The sequence below is a fragment of the Anopheles arabiensis genome, chromosome X (genome assembly GCF_016920715.1).
Source record: "Anopheles arabiensis isolate DONGOLA chromosome X, AaraD3, whole genome shotgun sequence".
In the NCBI taxonomy this organism is placed as follows: domain Eukaryota; kingdom Metazoa; phylum Arthropoda; class Insecta; order Diptera; family Culicidae; genus Anopheles; species Anopheles arabiensis.
This window is the reverse complement of record NC_053519.1, coordinates 5,657,186-5,663,185: the sequence shown is the minus strand read 5'-3', so window position 1 is coordinate 5,663,185 and position 6,000 is coordinate 5,657,186. Positions and strand designations below refer to the sequence as shown.

At 54.2% G+C, this 6,000-nt stretch overlaps 1 protein-coding gene across 4 annotated transcripts in view; it reads left to right on the top strand.

The window, feature by feature from the left end:
• The first annotated feature begins 1,510 nt into the window (after positions 1 to 1,510).
• The window catches only part of LOC120906221 (irregular chiasm C-roughest protein-like), a 219,185-nt gene continuing 214,695 nt past the window's right edge, over positions 1,511 to 6,000 (top strand). For all 4 annotated transcript variants that reach the window (XM_040317736.1, XM_040317735.1, XM_040317734.1 and 1 more), the window contains exon 1: positions 1,511 to 2,316. The gene's annotated coding sequence lies outside the window, so the exon portion shown is untranslated. The remainder of the gene's footprint in view (positions 2,317 to 6,000) is intronic.

The following is a 6,000-nucleotide window of genomic DNA, read 5'->3' as shown; positions in this document are numbered from 1 at the left end:
AAAACAAACAAACAAATCCCGAGGGAGCGTTCGCTGCGGAGAGCTCGCTATAGCACTCTTGTAGCCGCTTGTAAACCGACGCAATCAGTCTTTCTCGCTTCGATCGGAGAAAATGAGCGATCCCAGAGATGAGCCCTCCGCGGCCCGATTAGCACTCGTTGATTTGAACGAGTCAATTACGGCTCCCGGGGCGCACACGAAGCGAACGGGTAGCACTCCGCGGGCAGAAAGTCGTAATAATACGATCAAGATAGACAGAGAGTGAGAGAAAGAGAGAGAGAAAGAGCAATGGAAGGAAAAGAAAAGCACAAACATCTCCAGCCACTCCTGATCGCAATAAAGTTAGCAATGGGGCAGCAGCCGGAGCAGATTAAAATCAGCGCTCTGGGAAGCGCGAAGTTCCCCGGTCGCCTGATCTCTTCTCCCACGGGTCACGCTGCTTCTGGTGCTTGCTGCTCTTACCCCTATCTTCCCCCCCCCCTTCCCTTCCATCCAGGGGTTGGCGACGACGACGACGGTCGAGTGGCACACGCAACGGCACACGACCGCGTCCGGCCAACCAAGGCTGGCTTAGGATTCTTCTAACGCTTGCGCCCGTCTGCCTGGTCTGCGGCACAGTCAACCAGCGCCACACACGCGCTTCCGTTCCGAAAAACCAAACCGGTTTCTGTACCTGTACTCATCAGCATTTCAGTTTCGGTGCCAAGTCCGCTGGACACGAAAAACAAAACATATTAATATCGAAAACAACAAAAAAAAACCAAACGGCGGTGGTGGTGATGGAGTGGGGGGGGGGCTTCGCTGTGGAAGCTGTGAACCATCGTTAGCTCCAAGCGTCTGTGTGTGCGTTTGGATCTTCCCTTGGTTCACGCAATTTAAAAGTCCCAACGATATTTCTCTTCCGTTTTTTTTTTTGCTTTATTCTCCGCGCAACCGATTTTGTTGCGCGACACGTGTCGCAGCGTCGCAGTTTGCCGCGCTTCATCCGGTAGCACCGAGTTGCTGCAGCTTCGCACGGTGGGAAAGGCGAATGTGCCGGCAGTGGTCAAAATTCGAGCAGTCGAATCTCGAACACGGCACGTGTTGGTACGAAGTGTCCCCCGCACTCCACACACGGGGACTAGTAGCCCGCCTCACCACCGGCCGCACCACACCGCTGCTGTGTACAGATCCCACCGCAACTAGTGTTGGTGCGTCGGAGCACGCGCAGCCACGGCAGCGCCAGGAGGCTTCGGGCTTCGGGTTTCGGATTTCGTTGCCATCCTCCCCGGCCACGCAGCAGTCCCCCGCCCAGCCGGAACGCCTTTCAGCAGGAACGCACGTTGCAGCACGACACCGACACCGACGAGCCAGAGCCGAAGCGGGCGCATGCACAACGGTAAAAAAAAGGACGTCCTGCTGGCCTGCCGAACCGAAGCCAGTGCCGAACTGCCAAACCTTCTCCCCCCCCCCCAAAGCGACCGCTGTGCTGTACCGGAATGCTGTGTTTGCGCGCGCGAACCGACCAAACCTGCACACACAGCGCAAGGAGGCAAGGACTCCGAGCAACGCACACAGCCAAACGCTCACGAGACGGGCACGAGCGGACGGCTCCGGTTCCAGGTTGACGCAGTCCGAGCTCGGCAGGCATAATTTAGTTAGCATACGACGGTCGGTATGCAATGAAAGTTCGTCCCTGAGGCCGGTTTCCTCGGACGCGGTTGCTCTAGGGCGCGCGCACACACACGGGGCTTTTGGTGGTGTTCGACGGTTTTTGTGTTTGTTGGTGCGTGGTTTATCGCCTCGTTTGTGCTGCCCGCCGTCCACCAGTAGTGTGGCCCCTTGCACACTGTCCACGGTGTGTACGTGCGTGTGCTTGTGTGTGAGGTGTAGATGGGGGTTCGCTTAGCGGGGTGCGTGCAAGCTGCCAGGATATCGCTAGCCGGGGGGGGGAGGCCATCAGGTGTGTGTGTGTGTGTGTCGGAAGTGGACGCGGAATTCTAACGCTCGCGGGGCAGGCTACCGTTACGTGTGCGGGAACTTCCAATTTGCGGGAATCCCCTGCCCAGAGGGTTGTGTGAGGGGAGGCACGAGAGTCCCCCACTGTAGAGACAGATAAGCAGGTGAGTGTGTAGCCGGGTGCGTTGAAAAAAAAAAACGGCCAAGAAGGACATTAGGGTTTAGGTAGGTGCAGATTGTGGTGCGGTGGGTGAGTGAAGTGGAGCGCGCGGGAATCATTTTGAAACAGCAAACAACATCCTCAGCAATACAACAATCAAACAAACTCAAAAAAACCACTGTTAGCGAAACGCGCCAAGTCTACAAGTCAACTTACAGGTAAGAGAGGTTTTTTTTTTAATATCAATTAATTGGAAAATAAGATTTTTGTCATTTTCTCCACAACCTACACTGTGGTACGGAAAGATACAGTTGGCTTACGTTCCAGATTCGTCTCCGAAGTTCAGCGGTGAATTTCATCCACTTTGCTCCAACCGTGCCGAATTCGGGTCAGATCTTGGGGAATATCTGCAACTCCTACCCAGAGGTTGTCTTTCTGCATACAAGTTTGGGGTAGGCACAGTGTTAACCCCCCCCCCTCCCCCTGGTAAAGGTGCGTGTGATAGGTGCAACCCATATGTCAGCTTCCACCTGTGCGACCCACCCATGCCCACGCCCCGCCGCACGAAAGACCCGGGGATCCGTGACATTCGGGAAATCAAAGGTCCACATGCACACTTTTTCCTAAATCAATTTAACTATGGCAGTCTCTTGTACCCTCACACACACACACACACACACACGATGTGCGATGTGAAGTAGTGTACTGAAGCACATGTTCACATGTGTCGTTACCCGGATCCTCTCGGCAGTTGAAGAGGTCGTCTTCAATCGGGCGGGGCGGAGAGCTGCTCCACTATTACCGGGTTGCAAGATATACGGCTTCCGAGTAAACGGTTTTCGCGTAGCTTATTAACCGCGTAGCGCGACGCAGTCCTCTAACCCCCCCCCCCTCCCGTCCTCCCTCCTTCTCCACCATATTCCACCCGGCACGTTTTAGGTCAAGGAGTCGGTGTGCCTCTCACGTGTGCGTACGCGCCGGGGACGTGAATGTGGTCCTTGTGGCCTTTTTCCAGTGTGTGTGTATGTGTGTGTGTGTGCTTGCGCTTGATTTTTATTCCTCGTTTTTCCACACACACACACACACACACACACACACACACACACACACACACACACACACACACACACTCATACGTTTTCCACTAGCAGCTCGGCGAGGACAATATCACAAAAGTTTTCTGCGACTTTTCACGTCACCATATGCCGACCGGCTCCCTTCTGGACTTCCCCACGGCAGGCTGCGAAGTTTGCTGTGAGTTTAAATTCGCTCTCCTCCCGGTGTCCCCCCCCCCCCTCAACCCTCCTGGCTGTTGGGGGAGGGAGGGCTTACATTTGCACCACCGGACCCACTGCTCCGAGGTTCACGGAGGTTCTGCAGGTGGATTAAAAAAAAAAAAGGAAGGAAAATTGGAAAAATAGCGTAGTGTGGTTTTCTCGGCACTCAGTTTCTTGTGCTGTGGCTTTTCCCGACGTTTGTGCTTTATAAAACCCTTTTTTTTTTTCCTTTGCTGTTGGGCGGCAAGGCAAAGGATCCTTCACACAGAGGACCCACTCCACTAAGTGATCAATAATTTCTGTGTGCCGGCGGGGGGGGGGGAGGTGGCTGTTTCCGCGCCCAGTCCGCAATATGCGCAACACGAAAAAGGTGAGAAAATCACGATGTCGGTTGGGAAATTCATGACTTTGAAAACGAAAAAAAACCCCCCTCAAACCCCCAAAACAAGGAACTCGAATACAAAGGCCCGAAACCCCTCAGTAAAAGTATAATCGCAATGCGTCGGCTGCGGGTGCGGTGGAGTGTAAAAATGATAAGCGACAAGGCATCAACGCAGCCGGCGTTACGCGAACGTACGGGTACGCAAAATCAAATAAAACCTGCCAAACCGATTTGACGTAAACACACACACACACACACACACACACACACACACACACACACACAATGCAACTGGAAGATTTGTGTCGAGATTTTCGGTGTTTTCCGCGCGGGCGATGTGTGACTCGACGCGTGGTTCTATTGATGTTTCTCCTGGGCTCTCTCTCTCTCTCTCTCCGTTGCTAAGGGGACCCCGGCAAAGCAAAGGCACACCCGGAAAAATAAAAACACACCAGCATACACACGCACACACGTAGGTAAACAAAGGGGGGGACTATAGTCGTCGCGGACGGTAACTAATTTGTGCCGCCACTGCTGTCCCACTGCTGCTGGTCTGCTGGGTGTGCGTACGGACTGGGAGCGTTCTCGGCTAGTGCTGGTGTTCTGTTGTGTTGCAAATGAAAAGCTAGAACAGAGAGAGAGAGAAAGAGAAAGAGAGAGAGAGAGAGAAGATTGAAAGAGACTGAGGCAAAACACACACACACACACGGAACCATTCAGTCGCCCTTGGATACAACGGCAGCAAAACAATTCAGTTAAGTTTTTCCCCAACTACACGCGCGCGCGTGTGTGTGTGTGTGTGCGACCCCTCGGGTGCTCCTTTGCCGCTTCCAGGTGCTCCTGGGGATGGCGTGCTTAATCACCAGCGGAACAAGGCCCCCCCCCCGGACGCGTCCAAACCACCCACGAACCTACGCTGGCACGTAAAACGGGCACCTCGGTGGAATGTTTTTGGAATAGATCTTAGGCGCTGGGACTCGGGCGAGGTCCACGGGGCGGGGGTTTGGGTAGGCAGGGCGCTAGAATTCACATTCACTTGTACCCCACACGCTGTCTTGGACCTCTCCGAGAAGGGGAGGGTGGTTTATAATCGATATCCCGCGTGCGTTCCTGAAGTTCCTGACGCCCTGAGGTTGATCGCCGCAGTCGTCGGCGAGGTCCTGGCTGCAGTCGACCACTCTCAGAAGCTCGGCGAACATTGACAACGAAGGAAAAGGACGCTCTTTGAATCGCTGGTTTTGATTCCAACAAAGCCATGCCGCCATATTGGATCGGTTCATTGTCCAGTCCAACAGCAACAAAAAAGAGAACGTCGAAAGGTTCGTAAGGGACTTCAGTAGCACTGCCCGCACACTTTATGGCATCAATTACTCCAGAGCTTGGAGGGTTTTGGCCCGAAAGAGAAGCAAGGCAACACACACACACACACACACCTGTGCAAAAACCTCGGCAACTAATATTGTTTGTGTTTTGTTTTACAGGCCCCGGCTTCAGTGTGTTTTTGTTTTACAGCCAGCCCCGCCGGGGGGCGCGCGCTCAGCGAAACCTTCAGGAACGGTGGGAGGGAAATCTAATGTTCTGCGTCCTTCTCGGGCTTGGAACCGCGTCCCGGCCTTGCAGCAAAGTCCCAGCACGGGGGGAAGTGATGAAGAAAGTTGCTTCAAAGTTGCATCCTTTCGCTGGCTTTTTTTTGTTTTTGTATGTGTATGTTCCGAGTAAGAAGTTCCTTCCGTTGCTTTTAGTGTGCTCTGCCGGGAGTCAAACTGAAAACTCCGAGGTGTGGAGAAAGCGAGACGGACACTAATTGCTTGTATTAATTTTCCTACCTCCCCCTCCCCCAACGTTCCCAACTGTAGCCTATAGTGGTGTTGGCGCTTCCTGTTGATTCTCTGCTCCGCCTGCCACGCACGCCTTTCGTCGCCGCCGGAAATAGCATTCAACCGGGCAGGCATGGACGCGGAAAGGCTCTGAGCTACCTCGCGCGCGCAAAAAAAAAAAAACGGCCGCCCGCTTTGAAGGCCGAAGCTTGCAAGCACACATTTGCATACCGTGTGCCGCCCACAACCCCATTTGACGGGGCAGAGTTGGCTGCGCGAAATGGAAAAGGTCAAGCCGCCAGCAAACGGCACTGCCGCTCCCGGTGGTAGTCCCCGCCCGAGCCACACGGCAAGGCTTTAGAACGTCCCCTTGCAGATGGCTCGCCATCGGTTTGCGAATGGGGGCGCAAACTGTTGATTAGCTTC